Below are 17,101 nucleotides of genomic sequence, written 5' to 3' on the forward strand. Positions count from 1 at the left end.
CTGGAAAAAACATTAAGGAACATTTGTAAGCGCATTCCCTCCCTCTGTTTATAAGTTTGGGTTGTTATTAAAGCCATATTACACTTATCAGGAATTTCCTAACAGGGAATTGGAGAGGGAGGTGAGGTATCTCTGAGGAAAGAAGAACAAAAAGAAGTTGGAAAGGTTATAGAATGGAAAGAGAAGGCCATTCACACAGTCTGAGGGCCTTTCAGAGCCTTCTGATAATTCTGACAGTAATTCCAGGAATTCTCCCAGATTTTTTGTCCGCCTCTGGGACCCAAACCCTGTGGGCAAGTTCTACCCAAACTGTTGCCACCCATCAGTACCAGCAGATCAATGTAAGCACCCACAGGTCCCTTTTTTTCAGTGTTTCCCTGCCAAGGGTGGACAATTCCCAGCACTCGAGGGGACACGTGCAGGACCAAGAGGCTTCTCCTCTGCCACAATTCCTGCTGGGAGACAACTGCCAGAGTACCTGGATACTGCTCCAGTTCCACCCCCACATCTGCCATGGTACAACTCCAGCCCTGCCTTCTGCAGCCACGGCACAACCCTTGTGCTGGACTTCACTTGGGAAGATCCAAGAGGAGCTGCTTCTGGAAGGCCAACGCGGTGTTTACGGTGTGTCTTTGGATAATACTGAATGAATGTTCTTCATTTTCCCTTTAAAACTAGAGCACTGCCAGAGCAGTTAGCAGTAATTAACAGAGCAGAGATGAAAGGCTCCAGAAAGCAGGTAAAACCAGGGTAGCCCATCTTCCCTCGCTTCCCAAGGAGTGCACGGGAGGCCACTGAGGGAGGAAAGGCACCAGGACTACTCAGGAGGCTTCACCCACAACTCCACGTCAACTACACCAATATTCAAACTTTTTCAAGACAGAGCAGAGGGAAGACTGGGAATAAGGTCGAGGCAACGATGGGATGCTGAAGGAGGCACGAGGAGCACGCCCAGTCACACTATACCCCGGGTCATGACACCCCTGAAAACAATCCTTCCCTGTGCTGACTTATTCAAGACTCTCTGCTTTTAAAACTCAATTTTACAATTAGACCTTGAAAGGAGAACTGGCTTTCCAAGCACATGATTTTGTGCAATACCTCAGAAAATAAGCCCGAAACGAATATAGGAAGTTTAGGCCTGCTGAAATCTTTGTGCCCAGAGTTTCTTGGGGAGAAACCCGGCACCTGGTGCTTCCAGTGAGGCTCATGAGAAGATCAGGGAGCTCTGAGTAGTCTCAAGAGTCACTCCAGTTTCCCTCTGGAAGGGCTCTCCATGCTCTCCCACCAGCAGGTCTCCTCCCAGACATCAATCCCACCATGGCCACCACTGGGCTCTGCACCCACCTCTGCCTTCGAGCCCCCCCCTCCACTGCCTGGTGACACACAAAAATGTACCTATATTCCCTGAATTACAGCCTAAATCCCTGATATCATACCCAAATTCCTGTCCCTACTGCCTAGTTTCCAGCCACACTGGGTCTGCTCCTCGGAGCTGCTGCCAGGCCTCTCTGCTTCCCCAGGTCTCCTCCTGCCAGGCCCTCCCTCAAACCCACCTGGGCACATTCTCCTTCTCCTAAAACTGGCACGAGAAAGGAAGGCAGAGGAGGTTATGGATGGTCGTGGGGAGGACTTACACACACACACACACACACACACACAAGGACAAAGAACCTCCGTGTTCAGTGCCAGTCTCCCCCAGGTCACAACACCCTCAAACCCCTTCACCCCCAAAGCTCTGCCCTCCCCAACACCCATTTCCTGTACAAAGTACACAAAGGTGCTGTTAAAAGCAAATAAAAGCAAAGTTACCCTGAAGGAAGTGAGTATTATACCAATTCCCACTTCCCCTCTCCTCCCCCACTGCAAACCGAGAGCGCAGCCAGCTCTTCAATTCGTGTGGTTACAAAGATGTTTCAGCGGTAAAAAAAAAAAAAAAAAAAACAACACAAAAAAAACCCCAAACCTGCTGAAATAAAATCCCTCTACACTTCATTTTGCAAGTAAAACACATCATTTGTGCTTCTAACCTCAGCAGGTAACAACACACAACAACTCACTCCCCGAGCCCTGCAAGTATTTTCCACATCCACAACGTCCACCCACCAAAAGTTACAGCTATTCTACACAGCAGATCTTCTACCTGCCTTTTGTTACCACCTTCCAACATTTTATAGTTGCAGGACAGATGTTTACCCATTTAGAAAGAGATTTACATGAGAGGCAACTCTCAAAAGCTTTAATTAAGGAAACGTGACAGGCAAGTACAGGACGATCACCTTATTGATAAGCCAGTTATCACGTGCAGACTGTGTGCTTACAGTGACCCACATTTGAGAAACAGGCTTTTTTTCTGAATATTAATTAAAAAAAAGGTGAAGAACATACACAAGAACCACAGATTTTTACAACATAAACATGAGTACCTTCTATATCTATTAACACCAGAGACTTGCACCTAATCTCCCTGGGACAATAAGAGTTTTAATAGTAAGAACATGCCAGAAATAATAAGAAATGCTACTGAGCTCCACTTTATTTTGTTTCCAACCAGAAGCCCTCAAAATTAAACTAAAACCTGCTGTTTCCACTTGCTGGTCCACACAAGTGGCAGGGTTTGGTCAGCTCTGAGCAGCAACTGAGGTCTCCTTCTGCAAGAATAATTCCCTCTTATGCCTGTGAATTCTCACTGGATATAAATAAACCAAATCAATTGCATCATCTGAGGTAAAGGAGGTTTCATCAATATGATGTCAGAAAGAAAAACAAAAGCCACAACACAACATTAACTGTCATCTCCCCAAACAAGAGTCTGGAAAGGTGAATAATTACAGGCACAAACACCTTCACCTGGAAAACAAAGCAGCTGGAGATAAAAATCTCCATCGCTGTTAAGTTACTCTACAGAACAAAGTTGCTGTTAAGAGTCAAATCAAAAGGAATGTGGTTTTAAAAACAATGGGACATTTGCAGAAAGCAGCAGCCTGTCAAGAGTCAAAAATAAAAAATAAAATAAAAAAGCTTGAATTGTGGAATCTGGGTCTCCCCCATCCAGTATCAGAGAGATTTTGTTTTTCTTTCGCATAATCTGGGCAAGTTGCCCAGGAAATATGAAAAACTGAACTCAGGACTCAGGGAGCAAGTTAAACAAAAAACAGAATTGCCTTTTAAATTTAAAGACACATTTTCATTCAGTAGGTGCAGCCATACCAACCTTTGCTCAAAAGCATATGATTGTTCCCAAAACTTTTAACACCCCTCCCCGCCTCCTAAGTGGCACCAACTTCATACTTCATATTTTATACTTAATGCTTTAGAACAGGGCATAGACTGTCAGTAGAAAAAGTCCTTTGGAGTGCCTTGGGATAACTGACCAGGTCCTGGAGAGGAAATAACAGCCCAGAGAGCAGCAGAATTAAGTGTCCCAAATCACCAGATCCCTGCCCAATCCAGCCGAGTTTCAATACTTCATTCTGCCTGGAGTTCAGCTCCCGGTCCCCAGGACACGACACAGCTCAGCTGACTGCAGCTCCCAGCCCACCACGACTGCCATGGCAGCAGCTAAAAACAAGATGAGCTGCAGAACCGAGGCACTCGTTTGACAGAAGGTGATGTTCCCTCACCCCTCCCAGGTTCCTTCTCACAGCCGTAATTACAGCTGAGCCTGGCTGGCTGTTTAGTGCGAGGTGACTTCCCAGTCACCTTCCCATCGCATCCTCTGTCGCTGCAGACCTCGACAGGAAGTTATAAAGATTTCAGACAGACCTTTCCCAACGTTTGATAGAGCTGAAAATGAGAAATCTTTCAGGCCCACCTTCTGCTAAGGCCCGAAGCAGCTCCCGATACAGAAATATGTATTTCGATTAAACTTTCCTTTCCACCAAATCTTAAAAAAAATAATAAGTTTGCAGCAAGAGATTAACTCAGGCACAGATGAGGATGAGGCCTGTTTGGGCTGACAGCTGCTCCCATTTCCCCTCCTGAGAAGCGATTTTGTTACCATTTTTCCTCGTTTTAGCAGATAAACAGCACACTTTCATTGCTAAATTCTGACACTGCGCTGGCAAAACTCTGCTCTCCAGTCCTCCCAGCTATTAACATATCCCATTTCTCCATTTGTCTCACTCTCTAGACCGAGTTCTCCTTTGGCAGTCACCTGCTGACAGCAGGGGCAGGGCAGATACAGACTGATTTTCTAACCTTCTTTGAAAAAAACCTGAACGGGACCTTATCCAAACTCTCCTCTTCCAAAAACACGGCTCTGAACTCGGGCTGATGAGGACACGCACAGGGTTTAATGGAATTATGTTTACTCAAGGCCTGCATCACCCAGACTCTTGGTGATTTGGGTATGACAACTCCTGGCCCAGCTGAGAAAGAACAGAAAGCTTTTATTCCAATTTAAACGATTTGTCACAGAAAAACTGCATCCTCAAAGACACAGTTAAACCGCTGTTTACAGGGAAGGATTCTCAAACCAAGCCTTTGCTGCTTTTCATTCCAGATAGACATTGTATTCCTGGAAGTCATGAGCTGGGACATGGTATTTATAAAATGCAGCAGCGGAAACGGTGCTTCTCAGATCACCTGCCATTCCAGAGGCTCTTTTTAATGGAAGGATAAACACTGTGAAGAGAGGCAGGCGTGCAGAACTTACTTATTATTTGGTCTGATTGCTATGTGATCCACCTGAGACCCTTCCAGGAATTAAATTCCCATTCAGGCCTAAGTTGGCCCACCTGTTTCCCTCACAGTCCAGTAAAAAAAAAAGAAAAAATGCAAAAGATCAGGCTAAATGAGGATGGGCAGAGATAGCACTGACCCATTCTCAAAAAACAGAAAGATATAATTTTCCAGAAAAGGAAAATTATACGGAAAGGGGGTGGGGGGGAGGCCCATAAATCAAAATATGTGCTGCTTGCCCTTTCCTCCCACTCCCCAAGCTTTAGCCTTTCCCCTGGGCTGGGCCTAAGAACCCTCAGGCCTTATCTTTACCTCACTGCACACTGAGTCTCATCTTCCCTGGAAAAGCCTTTAGAGGTTCCTAAGGACAGGCGGCGAGTGGAGCCCAAGCAGGGAAGGGTGGAGTGCTGGAACTCCAGAGACAAGTCTTTGTTCCAAGCGTTCCTTAGATAATGGCAGTGGCCTTCACCAAAACACAAGTTATAAACAGGGCAAAAGGAAGTGACTTTGGTCACAGAACTGCTCGGTTTTCACCCCTGCCTTGCGTGATGTCAGAACCTCCCCAGCTCTCCGGTTACCGGATGATCTCCGAGAGCAAATGAGACTGAAATACAGCATAAAAAAAAAACAAATACAAGGCAAAAGAGGGGGGGAAAAAAGGCGTAAGAGAAACACACACAGCCACATCTGCCTGGTCATCTGCTGCTTTATCACCTCTGACGACGAACACAAGTCATCCTCATTGCTAAATCATTACAAATCAGCTATAACAGGACCACAACCAAGTTCCACAATTAACTGCTCCTGCAGCATATCAATCCATTAAGCCCTACACAGCTGTGCTACCTTGGCAGTGTGGCTACAGGGAAAAAAAAAAAAAAAAACCACCATCCCCGTCCCTCCCGCGCCAAAAAACACGCCGCCCATATCTGGTCTCCGAGGGCGGGCGAAGGCCGACACCAAGGGGAGGGAAACTGAGCTCCCGGGATCCTGGTCCCAGCAGCAACCTGGGGGTTCCCCCAGCTTCTCCTTCACCGCCCCCAGGTCAACTCTGTTGCACTTCCCCCTTCGCTGGTTTAAAAAGGCTGCTGACTTCTCAATTAAAGAAAATATATATATATATATATATATAATCAGATTGAGCAGCGTCGCTGTTCCCGTGCCAGAATGGAAATCCAAGAGGACTACGCTAAAGCAGGGAAGAGCATCGGAGGTTCCTCCATGAAAACAAAGGCTATAAAAAGGACAAATATGGTTTTAAAGCGAAAACGCTTCTGTACAAACAGAGCCCCGGATTCCTCCCCACGGCAGAGGTTCGGTCTCACGCACGGACACACGTCACACCTCAACCACCCCCCCCAAAATGTTTTATCCCCCCCGCTGGCAGCGGGACCGACCCACACAGAAGTCCTTCCCGACTTTCCCACCCCGGAGAAACGGGCCTTGTCCTCACCTTATTTTTAGAGGCACAAAGCGCCCTGTACACAACACATGACATGATGTAACCACCACCACGGCCGTGGCCCAAACCAGTTCAAAATATAATGGTCAGTCAAAACAAATAAAAAACCTGCAGTTCCTCCCATATCCTGACCGGTTTCATGGAAAACTACAGTTTGTCATTCAAGTGCATTTTACATAACAGGGAATATAATCTATGGAGTGCCTGCCTTCTGCTCCACCTGGACACAAATTTAAGGAGCGAAGGGATGACACCTCCGTTTGGAAGGAGGGTCTGATCTTTGGGGAGAAAACGAGGTTAGTTCCCGATATAATTACCGCTTTCTTTTTCCTTCTACATGACCCCCATTTATACCCCAAATGACGGAAATTTCTCCGTAATCAAGCACTAGAAGATGCTAATCCCATGATGGAAGTAAACACACGTAGGGATCACAGCAAGCATTTCAGGATAGCCGGACTCTTCCAGCTCGTTTGGGGGAAAATAATTCTGGATCGGTGCGAAATAAATAAAATACAAAATACGCGGCCGGAAAGTAAATAGAGGGAAATGGTTTTGGAGCTCGAAGCCACCTGGAAAATGACGCTATTGTGCACCCCGGGAGCAGGGAGAGCGCCCGGGTGACACGGCTCCCGCCGGTGACAGCCCACCGGGATTACCGGCACCGCTCCGCTCCTATTTTCCAGCCGGATTTGGGGCCGCGGGAGGACCCGCTCCCTTCCACGCGTTTTGCAAGATTTGAGGTTATGCAATTTAATTTTTTTTTTCTGTTTACTTTTAAAACTTCGCGTGTGCGTGTGTGTGTGTCCCCCCACCCTCCCCTCCAACCCCTTTCCCCCAGGTTAGGGAACGGTGCCCCCCCCCCCCCAACCTTCCCCTCCCTCCCGTCCCTTCCCCTCCCCGGGGGCAGCGCGGCCACGTGAGAGGCCCCGACCCGACCCTGCGGGACCCCCGGGGGTGGAATTTTCAATTTAAAGCGGCGCCGCCGCCCCCGGTGCTGCGGTTCCCCGGGGCGGGGGGGGTGCGGGTGTGCGGGTAAGGGGGGGGGTGCGGGGGGGCGGGGGTGGTTCTCCCGCGGCGACCCCCGCACTTTCCGCCGCACCGGGGGAGGGGAAAGGGAGGCAGGGGGTGCGGAGAAGTTGGGGCGCGGCGCCGGCGGGGCCCGGCGGGGCGCGGCGGCTCTAACAAAGGGGCGGCGGGGGAGGCGCGGCGGGCGCGGGGCGAAGCGGGCGCGGGGCGAAAGCGGCACTTACCACGTGACGAGCGGCGAGCGCGGTCCGGGCGGGCTCGGCCGCGGCGAAACGGGCGCAGTTCGCAAAACAAACCCGAGCGGGGCTTCCCCCGCCTCTCCGGGGACGAGGGGCGGCAGCCGCGGCGCCGCCGCCGCCACCCCCCGGCGGCCCCCCCCGCCCGCCCCGGCGGAACGGGGGATGGGCTCGCCCGGCTCTCCTCGCTCGGCGGCCGCAGTGCTGGTGGAGAGGGGGGGGGATGGGGGGGGAGGGGGGGAGCGGGGCCCCCCCGCCCCCGGGTCGGAGCGCTGGGCGGAGCGGGCGCTGCGGCGCTTCTCGTCGGCGCGCCCCGGTTTTCCCCCCCCTGCGCTCCGGGGCGAGCGCGGCGGCGGCGGCGCGGCTCGAAAATGGCGGCCGGGCTCCTTCCCTGCCCTCCCCCTCCCGTCAGCCGGAGAATGCACCGGGGGGAAGGAGGAGGAGGAGGACGGGGAGGAGGCGGGGGGGTAAAGGGGGGGGGGGAGGGAGGGGAAGAGCCGCCGCAGCGCCCCCGGCGGCCGCGCCGCGCAGCGCAACCCGCCGCCCGCCCGCAGCCCGGGGGGCCCCGCCGAGCGCCCGCCGCGGCCGCGCGGAGGAGCTGCAGTGCGGGAGGGGAGGGGGAGAGGGAGGGGAGGGGGAGAGGGAGGGGAGAGGGAGAGGGAGGGGCGGGCATCGGGCGCCGCCGCCGCCGGGGAGGGGAGGGGAGGGAGGGGAAGGGGCGGACCCGCCGCCTTTTGTCCGCCCGCCGCTGCGGGAGGCTGCGCCTGCCGCCGGAGCCCGCCAGGGGGCGCCCGCCGGCGCGGCGCCGCGCGGGGCACGCCGGGAGTTGTAGTGCGGGCTCTCCCCTGCCGGGGGACACACACGGCACACACAGACCCCGGCCCGGCCGGGACCTCGCCGGGATAACCATCCCCTCCCCGAAACACAGACTGCACGGGGTGGGGTTTTTCACCGAAAAGCCGCTCTCTGGAAGAAGAATTTAAAAAGCGACTTGCACTGTTTCAAGTGTTTCTCCCCCCCCCCCCACCAAAATAGCACACCGTGCTCTTCCCGTCTCCACCCGCTGCACCGGGACATCTCTGCCGGCTCGTCTCGCGTTCCCGTTCTGGGAATATCAGCTTTATTCCCAGAAAATCTGCCTAAAGATTCCATGGCAATTCCAAAGCTCCCCGACACCCCGATCCAGCCCGGATTTGGGGGTGTCCCCGCAGGACAAGGGCTCCGGACGGAGCTGTCCCTGCTCCCACAGCCCCAAACCTGCCGCCCCCCATGCTACAAACAGGATTTTGGGCCAATGTCCTGAGGAGACGCGGGGTTGGAAGCCTCAGGAGCACGTCTGCAGCCCAGCAAAGAGGGTTCCTCCCGCCCCCCCTCCTCTCCAAACTCCGTCTGGCCACACGCAGGACACGCCACGAGCAGCGAACGATTAGTTTGGGACTGCAGCAACCATTTCACCGCTTTGACCTTCGGTCTGGCCGCCTGCAGGAGGGTCACACCGAGTGTCCCCCAGCACAGACAAAGCCCTTCACCCTCACACTCGGGGTGCCACCATCCCGCTCGATATTCCTGCCAGGAAAGGCAAAGGCCCTCCCCCTGCTCCGGCGTCGGTTTTGATTTGAGATCTCGCCCAGCTCTCCCCTCGCTAGAGCTGTGCTGCCTCTACAGCAGGAATGCAGCTCTGCCAATAAAAAAAAGTGCTTTATACCATCGTTTGCCTGCAAAGGGAAAAAGCTCCAGCAGTGCCAGCTCCGTGCTCTGTCACAGAGGAGAACCTGCCCCGGGGAGTTGGGTTTAAAGAGAAGAACAAAACCTGTCCTGCTCGGCTGCAGGATTAGGTAAGGATGAATCCTGTCTCCATAGCCAGTACAGCCAATCCTGGTCTGGATTATGCAGCACACAGAGGCAAATTTATTTCCTCCTCTTGCTTCACATCCCACCACCACTCAAGGGGAAAAGCAACCACAGAATATCTTGAGCAGGAAGGGACCCACAGGGAACATCCAGTCCAGCTCCAGGCCCTGCACAGGACACCCCAACAATCCCACCCTGTGCCTGAACACTCCCCTCTAAAAAGCATTTGGAGATACAGGGTCGAGACACTGCTGCTGCTCTTTAAAATCCAACACATTGCTTAACAAATCACCACAGAACCATCACTACCACTGGTTTTTTTGGGTCAGGAAATGCACAGGCAACATATTTCATCATTTTTCTACGGGCCTGTGTGGCCACCTGGGCTCACAGCCAGAACCACCCCAGAGGTGACTGCTCACCATACAAATGCTCAAAACTCAGCTCACACCTAAGTGTTTTTTCTAAGAAAAATGTCCAACTAAGGACAGCAGCAAGACCAATGCTGGGTTTTATGCCCTGGCAGGGAGCTACAGACAGCCAGCTCCACTCCTGTGCTGTCCCTTGCAGTCCCAGTTGTCCCCTCCCTCGTGGCCATTCCCCATCCCAACACAGCAGTTACCCCATTCTCAGCACTTTCATGCAGAACCTTAAAAAAAAAAAAAAAAAAAAAAAAAAAAAAGAGTGTGTGGACCTTGAACTGGGCTTTAAGTCAGTGATGAAACAGTGCCAAGGAGGGCAGCAGGGCAGTGTGTTATCAGCAACCCCACATCCAGCACAGAACAGGGTCACATGGAGAATGTAATCTATTCTTAAGGGTAAAAAAATGCCATTTCTGACAGACAGTTGCATGATGAACTCAGAAGCAGCTCCACACACCCTCCTGATCTGCTCACCACACTTGCAGAGCTCTTTAGGAACACAGGACACAGGACCCTACAATGGCATGCAAACTTCTGATTTTTTTTTTTTTTATGTACCTTGAATTCAGCTCAGCTAAAAAGCAGAAGTAGCAGCAAATGTGGTTTTATATACTGGAGCAGAAGAGAGGGGACAATCTGTTGTGGAGGAAGTTAAAAAGGACTTCCTGTGCAATAAAGTTTCTGATCTTTTGTTGACTCTGCAGTGCAGAGTTTTCTGCTGAGGCACCTGACCAAGAGCCCAGATCTCCTGCCTGACAGTCCAGCACAGGTCTGGATCTTCCTGCAGCACAGACACAGCTGCAGCTTCCGTTGTCCAGCCTGATCTGGAGATGATGTAGCAAAAATTGCTGTGCAGCCCAAAATTATACAGCTTTGGCCTCTGACAAGTACCTTCCTTCAGCCCTTCCAGGCTCCATTTCCCACTCGAAATTGTGCCACAACATCTCCAGGTCACCTGGCAACTCCTGGACCAGGCACCCCCACCCACAAGTCCCTCACACAGGTTGTTCCTGCTCTTGAGATGCTCCACATGAACAAGAACAGCTCTCCCCAGTGAATCCACATTTTTACTGCATCATCCTTTAAGTCCTCCTATGAATCACCCTCTATCCAGAACACACAAACCACAACATCTGGTGAGAGTTGTGTACCCAGCTCCTCTAACCTGATTGCTGCCTCATCTCTCCCACCTATTAATCCTCATGACTTGCTTCGATTGCACCTGCCTCAGAAATTTAACAGTCTCTGCACAATAAGTACGTGCACAGTTGTACATAAAGCTATATTAACACTTTTAAGTGATAATATTTAAGACTTTTGAGCCTGCAGAGATGCTAAATCAGTTTGGGAAACACCCTGGAGGTGGAAAAGGTGATGGCCACCGAAGAACAGAGCGATGAGACCCTGCAGGTACCACCACAACTTCTGCATCTTCACTTGCAACCTCATCCTAACAAAAAGCAAGCTCAAATGTCAGTGGCCACAGAGGCTTCAGAAGATGCAAGACTTGCCTGGTTTAAAGCTAAATATAGATAAGCTGCAGCAACAAGAGACCTTTGCAGTGATCACTGCTCTCCTGATATTCTCCTTCCCCAGAATCATGGTAAGGAAGACATTCCCTAGCATGTGCCAGCCACCCATTCTGAAAATGCTCACTAAAAGGGAAAGAAAAAGGGCAAAGTCCTTAAAAAACAGAAAGTGGAGGCACCCGAAGGCAAACAGAGGCTGGCAGAGCTCAGCAACCCCTCCCTGATCAGGCAGGTATCTGTTCAAGTAACATATCCTAAGGTGAGCTACAAACCTGGATCTTCCTTGGGGACTTCTGGATCAATGGAATTTTAGTTTCCTTGATAAGAACAGGAAATGAGTATACTACTATGCAGCCAAAAAAGCTGAGTGATTGATCTAAGTTAAACTGCTTGTTGAAAACCCCCTTGATGATTTAGATTTGATACAGAATTCCAAGGACAACACAGAATCCCAGAATGGTTTGGGTTGGAAGGGACCTTAAACACCACCCAGTTCCACCCCCTGCCACGGGCAGGGACACCTCCCACCAGCCCAGGTTGCTCCAAGCCTTGTCCAACCTGGCCTTGGACACTTCCAGGGATCCAGGGGCAGCCACAGCTTCTCTGGGCAACCTGTGCCAGGGCCTCCCCACCCTCCCAGGGAAGGATTCCTTCCCAATATCCCATCTATCCCTGCCCTCTGGCAGTGGGAAGCCATTCCCTCTTGTCCTGTCACTCAGTGCTTGTTTTCATATTGGAGTATTTACTCTCCAGACCATCAGCACCTCTCAAGGTCACCCAGGTCACTTCAGGATAAGCAGATGAGGGGGAAATTATTTAAACTGCAGTGAACTCGAGGGGCATTTGTTCCTGTGATACCCCAATGAGATACTCTAAACCAGTGAAGGTTTCCATGCATGTTTCTATGTATGGTTTGTGCTGTGAAATGTATTCCCATGGTTTCCATAGGGATGAGTGGCTGGGAATGTCAGGCTGTTTAATGAAGGTAACAAACCTCACCACTGTGTGTTTGAGTCCCTGCCAAAGGCGTTGGTCTCCTCCTGCCAAAAAGCACTGGAATACTCCCCACTGTTGCATCAGACCAAGGCACATTGGGCAGAAGAGGCTTCACAGAGTCCTCATGGGAATTTCTATTTGTTCCAGTTTGGGGAACACAGAGAAACACTTCCTGAAGAAGAACATCTGGCTGAGTACCCACAATAAAACACCCAGAATTTTCAAGCTGTTACTCCAGCTGGGGAGTGATAGCTGGGTTTTATCAACTTGCAGAGGGAAAAGCATCCAAATCTACATTTAATTGCAATCATGTATCACGTAGGTGCCCGTGACCTGCCATAAATATTAACATGTTGGCTTCCATCCATCCAAAACACAGGTATGAAACTGCACAAGAAGGGCAAGGATAAGCCTCAGATCCCAGGTTTGATGGATATTTGCTCAGGAAACACTGTGATGGCAGGAACTGAGGTAATACTTTATGGATGATTTGTGCAGAACACACTCTGTGACCCCAGACATTTAATGATGCAAGCAGTAACATTAAACAGAAATGAAGAGCAGAGTAAGTAAGGTGACAGCTCACCTTTAAAAGCTGCATTCCTCCCATTTCAGGTAGTTGTATCATGGGAGAGGAAAGGGCAATGTGATCTAACTTGCACTGACCATTTAAAGCCCATGTCTTATAAAACCATGAGACAGAGGCTAATGGAGTTTTAGGGGACAGCCCTTTCAAACCTGAACACTGAAATAATCCTGATGGGTTTGTGTATTTACAGCAGAGACATTTCACACTGTGTTCCCACTGCTGGGGTAATATTTGGGTCCACCACGTGATAGACAAATAGAGTAAGCTTTCATGTAAATAAAAGTTAGAAGAATTGGGCAAAACCCCAGCAACTGGTTAACAAGCACTGGTGTGCTACCAGCACAGGGCTGAGAGGGAGACTGGGTTTATTCCTGCTGCACAACTCAACCCTCTCTCCCTCTCCCAGTTGGAAAGTCCTGATCCACTCTCCTCTATCCACAAGCCATGGCTGAAGCTCACAGAACATCGCCAGGGATTCAACCTGCACCAAATCTTGCACCTCAAGCTCCCTGAGTGAGCCAACAGCAAACCCAAAACTCCCAAATCCAGCCTCCAGTCGCTGCTGACCCCGGGAGGTGACAACTCTCCCTCTGCCACGACCAACACTGACACCAGTTTTGGGTCTGTTTGTTGGTTCATGTCACAGTCATCTTTTTCACACGGCTTTCCTCAGATCCACTAACAGAATTAATTTCTAATTCTGCTGTAGGGCACTTGGAACATTTCTACTGCTGTTTGGATTTCTAGACTTGGGGGAGAAAATTACCACTCTGTTGGTAGCTGCTCCTGATTCAGTTTAATCCTAAACTGGAGCAGCAGTTTCACCAGACTGAATCAGAGCTGATAAGCAGGGTATTAGATTATTTATTCCTTTGGTCTTGCTGAAGAATCAACCAGCCCTTGACATCAGGGCTGTGCTCTGAGACCTCCTGTTCCAGAGATAACACAACCTGCAAGTCTGAGCCCTGAGTTTCAGGGCTTCACACAAATTCCTCAGCCCCGGACAAATCCACCTGCCTTCACACCCTCAGCAACACAGCCAGAAATCAAAGCTCACGGGTGAAAAACTCACGTCCCTACAGGCTCTTCTTACCAACAGCACTTCCTATCACAGGTCCAGCACGGGAGAATCGGTGCCCAGGCAACCACGGGGAAATGGCAACGCTGAGGAGAAGGCAGGGAGTCCCCGTTCCTGTGGCCATGGCAGAGCCAGCCCTGGAGCAGCACAGTCTGCACGTTCCTGGGAAGGACCAGGCAGACCTTCCTGCTCCTCTGCTCCCAGAAACCTCCCTCCCCTTTGAGGAGCTGCAGGTAACAGGCTTTACAAAACTCAAGGGCTATAATGGAGTCAGTCTCTTCTGTAATAATAAAGCATCATAAATTCTGACAATAATATTGGGTGGTAGATCTTGAGCACAACTCAAGGCCAGGACAGCCCTCAAACAGCTCCTAATCACACAGGTAAAGCAATTGGCACAGGAACAGATGACACAGTCACACACTCCAAAAATCAAGGTCCAACTAGACCCTCACCACAAGAAGCAGAAGCCTCTTAAGTGGAGATGCTGAGTGGACACAACAGCCCAACACGACCCCCCTCAGCACCCCCACAGGCACAGCTCTTTCCCCTCGGCTCCTGCCGAAGCAAAAAGGACTGGTGTGATCCTCTCATGTCCCCTTCCCTCATCTGCTCCATCAGAGACACCCTCCAGGGCCTCCCAAACCCCAAGCTGGGGTCTCTCTGCAGTGCCCAGGCTGCACACAGAGGCACCACCCGCGGCCTCCCCGGCCACTGGCACCATCTCTCCACTCCACCAGGGCTTCAGCGCCCTTACATCTTGCTTTTCTACTCCTCCCGAGTTTTCCAGGCTGCAGTAAGAGGCCAAGGAGCCACACTGGGAACCAGAACATTCTGCCAGGCAGAGCTGTGGGCCGTGTGCCCCTCCTTGGCTGGGCACACACGGGACTCACCCCAGGCTACACGAGCACCCACACGGGTACCAGGCTCCACTCAGCCACGAGCCAAACCCCAGCAGCCTGTGGCACTCTGGAAACCAGGACCAGGCTCCAGATTAGTTCTCTCACGATTCCCACCGGCGTCGGCAGGGGCTGCAGGAACACAGATTTCCAAGATGTTTACTGATAACCTCCAAAACCCACAACACAGGGGTTTAATTCCTTTCTCAAAGCCCACAGAACAACTCACTGTTACTCTGTGTACAAAGGCTAAGAGCCTTTGCTGCTGTGTTGGCCAACAGGAGATCAGATACCACAGCAGATTTGTCTAAGGTCAGTGTGAAGGGATTGAGAAAATATTTTTGGTTTTCCCATTACAAGAGAATTTGTCTAAATTCAGCCTCCATAATTGACCTAAAGTCAGGCTGCTTTGGCTTGTAGATTTACGAAAAGAGGGAAATATCCTTCCCTTCAGCACTTCCCTTCAGGTTTTATTCAGCTGCACAGAACTAGATTGAGTGTTTAGGACACACAGTTCAACCTGTAACATCAGCAAGGCAAGAGGTGACTTTTCAAGAGAAGCATCAGCAAACCCTCGCCACGCTCCACTCCAGACCCAGAAGCCCTACAGGTGCCTCATACATGAGGAAACCAGAGACATGGAAATGTGAGGAGGAAAACCCACATTTAGACCTTTGGTTTTCATGGGACAAAGGCAAGACCCCTCTGACAGGTGCACACAAAAAACTCTTTTGACACCATAAATACCTACGTAAGCCAGAGAATATCAGCAAATTAAAGAGATCTGATCAAAGTAAACCTGGGGTTTAAGGATGCACACAATAAAGGGAGGAAAAAAAGTAGGAGATATTTCTTTTTCTGGGCAGGTCACACCTTGATGTCTCGACACTCCTGCACACAAGGACAGGTAACACCTGTAAACACACACACACAAGCTCCCAAGAGGAGCCTACACATCTCTCCACTACATGTGGGCACTGAAATGGTTTTGGAGAGAGAAACCCCCACGGGATGAATCCACACCCTCAGCCAAAACCCCAAAACCTCCATTTTAAAGTTCTGCATCCCCCAAGAAACTACGTGCAGGGCTCCAGGCTCATCCTGCACGGTCAGAAGCCAAATCCCCTCCTGCCGACACCCCCCGGCACCCCCGGCCCGGCCGGAGCGGGGTCCGGGCAGCGCCGAGCTGGGCCCGGCACGGGCGGGACGTACCTGGGTGGGCATCGCGGCCGGGCCCATCCTCACACCTGCGCTCCAGGTGGGCAGCACACGGGCGGCCTCGGGGTCCTTCCAGCCTCCGCCGGGCAGCGGGGGACAAGTTCCTTATTTCTGTACTCCGGGGGGTGGGAAAACCCGGGACCTGCGGGAGAGAAAGGGCTGTCACGGGGGGGCCCCGCAGCCCCTCTCCCCCGCTACCTCCATCCCGCCCCGGGCCGGCCGGCGGGGCCGGGCCCGGCAGCGCTCGCAGGCCGGCCCGGGGGCGCGGGGCACCGGGGGAGAGCCCCCCACTCCCTCTGCTCCTCCTGGGAGCCCCCCGGGCCCGGCCTCGCTTCCCGGGGCTAAAATGGAGGCGCGGGGCGGGCGGGGGGGGGTCCCCGCTCCGCACGGAGCCGGCCGGGCCCGGCCCCCCGGGGGCAGCGCGGCGGGGCGGAGCTCCCCCCGCACCCCGGGCCCTGCGCCCCCCGCGACCCCCGACCCGCAACTCCCTTGCGTGGGGAGGGGGGACCCGCCCCCCCCACCTCCTTCCTCCCTCCCTCCCCGCCTTTCCCCAGCCCCTCCGCGGCCCGGCCCCCCGCAGCCAAGTTGCGGGACGGTGGGGCCGCGGGTCCGGGGGCGGCTCTGCCCGGGGTGGGGAGGGGGCGGCGACCCCCGGGCCGTGCCCGGCGCCCGGCGCCCCCCGCCCGCGCCGCGCCCGCCCGTACCTGCGCCGCTCCGCCGCCTTCAAGCGGGCACCTTCCGCCCCCCCCGCGCGCCCATTGGCTGCGCGCGGGGCATGGGCGCGCCCCATTGGCCGCCGCCCCGTCAATCACGGCCGGGGGGGCGGGGCGGGCGGTGATTGATGCGGTGCCGCCGCTCGGCCCCTGCCCCGCGCCCCCCCCCCCGCCCCGGGCCCCCCCCCGGCCGGGACCCCCCCCCAGCCCCGAGCGCACCCGCACAGGCCGCGCCGGGGGGTCCGGGCGCTGCGCAGCCCCCCCGGGGCAGCCGAGGGTCCGGCCGGGCCGCGGGAGCGGCGGGGCGGGGGGCGAAGGGGTGCGGGTGTGGGGGCGGCGGGGGGGGCGCGGGGCGGGGGGTGTCCCGCGGGTGGCAGCGGGTCGGGGCCGGGGGGC

The 17,101-nt window shown here is 53.2% G+C and overlaps 1 protein-coding gene across 3 annotated transcripts in view; it reads right to left on the bottom strand.

The window, feature by feature from the left end:
* The window catches only part of KANSL1 (KAT8 regulatory NSL complex subunit 1), a 107,326-nt gene extending 90,917 nt beyond the window's left edge, over positions 1-16,409 (bottom strand). Inside the window, exon 1 of one of the 3 annotated variants that reach the window (XM_039380365.1) lies at positions 15,987-16,409. The gene's annotated coding sequence lies outside the window, so the exon portion shown is untranslated. Of the gene's footprint in view, positions 1-7,398; positions 7,745-15,986 lie in introns of those variants that run through there. The other 2 variants (XM_039380367.1, XM_039380366.1) reach the window with 2 other exon arrangements.
* Between the last annotated feature and the right edge of the window lie 692 nt (positions 16,410-17,101).

Source organism: Pipra filicauda, unplaced genomic scaffold (genome assembly GCF_003945595.2).
Source record: "Pipra filicauda isolate LSUMZ 115617 unplaced genomic scaffold, ASM394559v2 scaffold193_size2426894_pilon, whole genome shotgun sequence".
Classification (NCBI taxonomy): Eukaryota; Metazoa; Chordata; class Aves; order Passeriformes; family Pipridae; genus Pipra; species Pipra filicauda.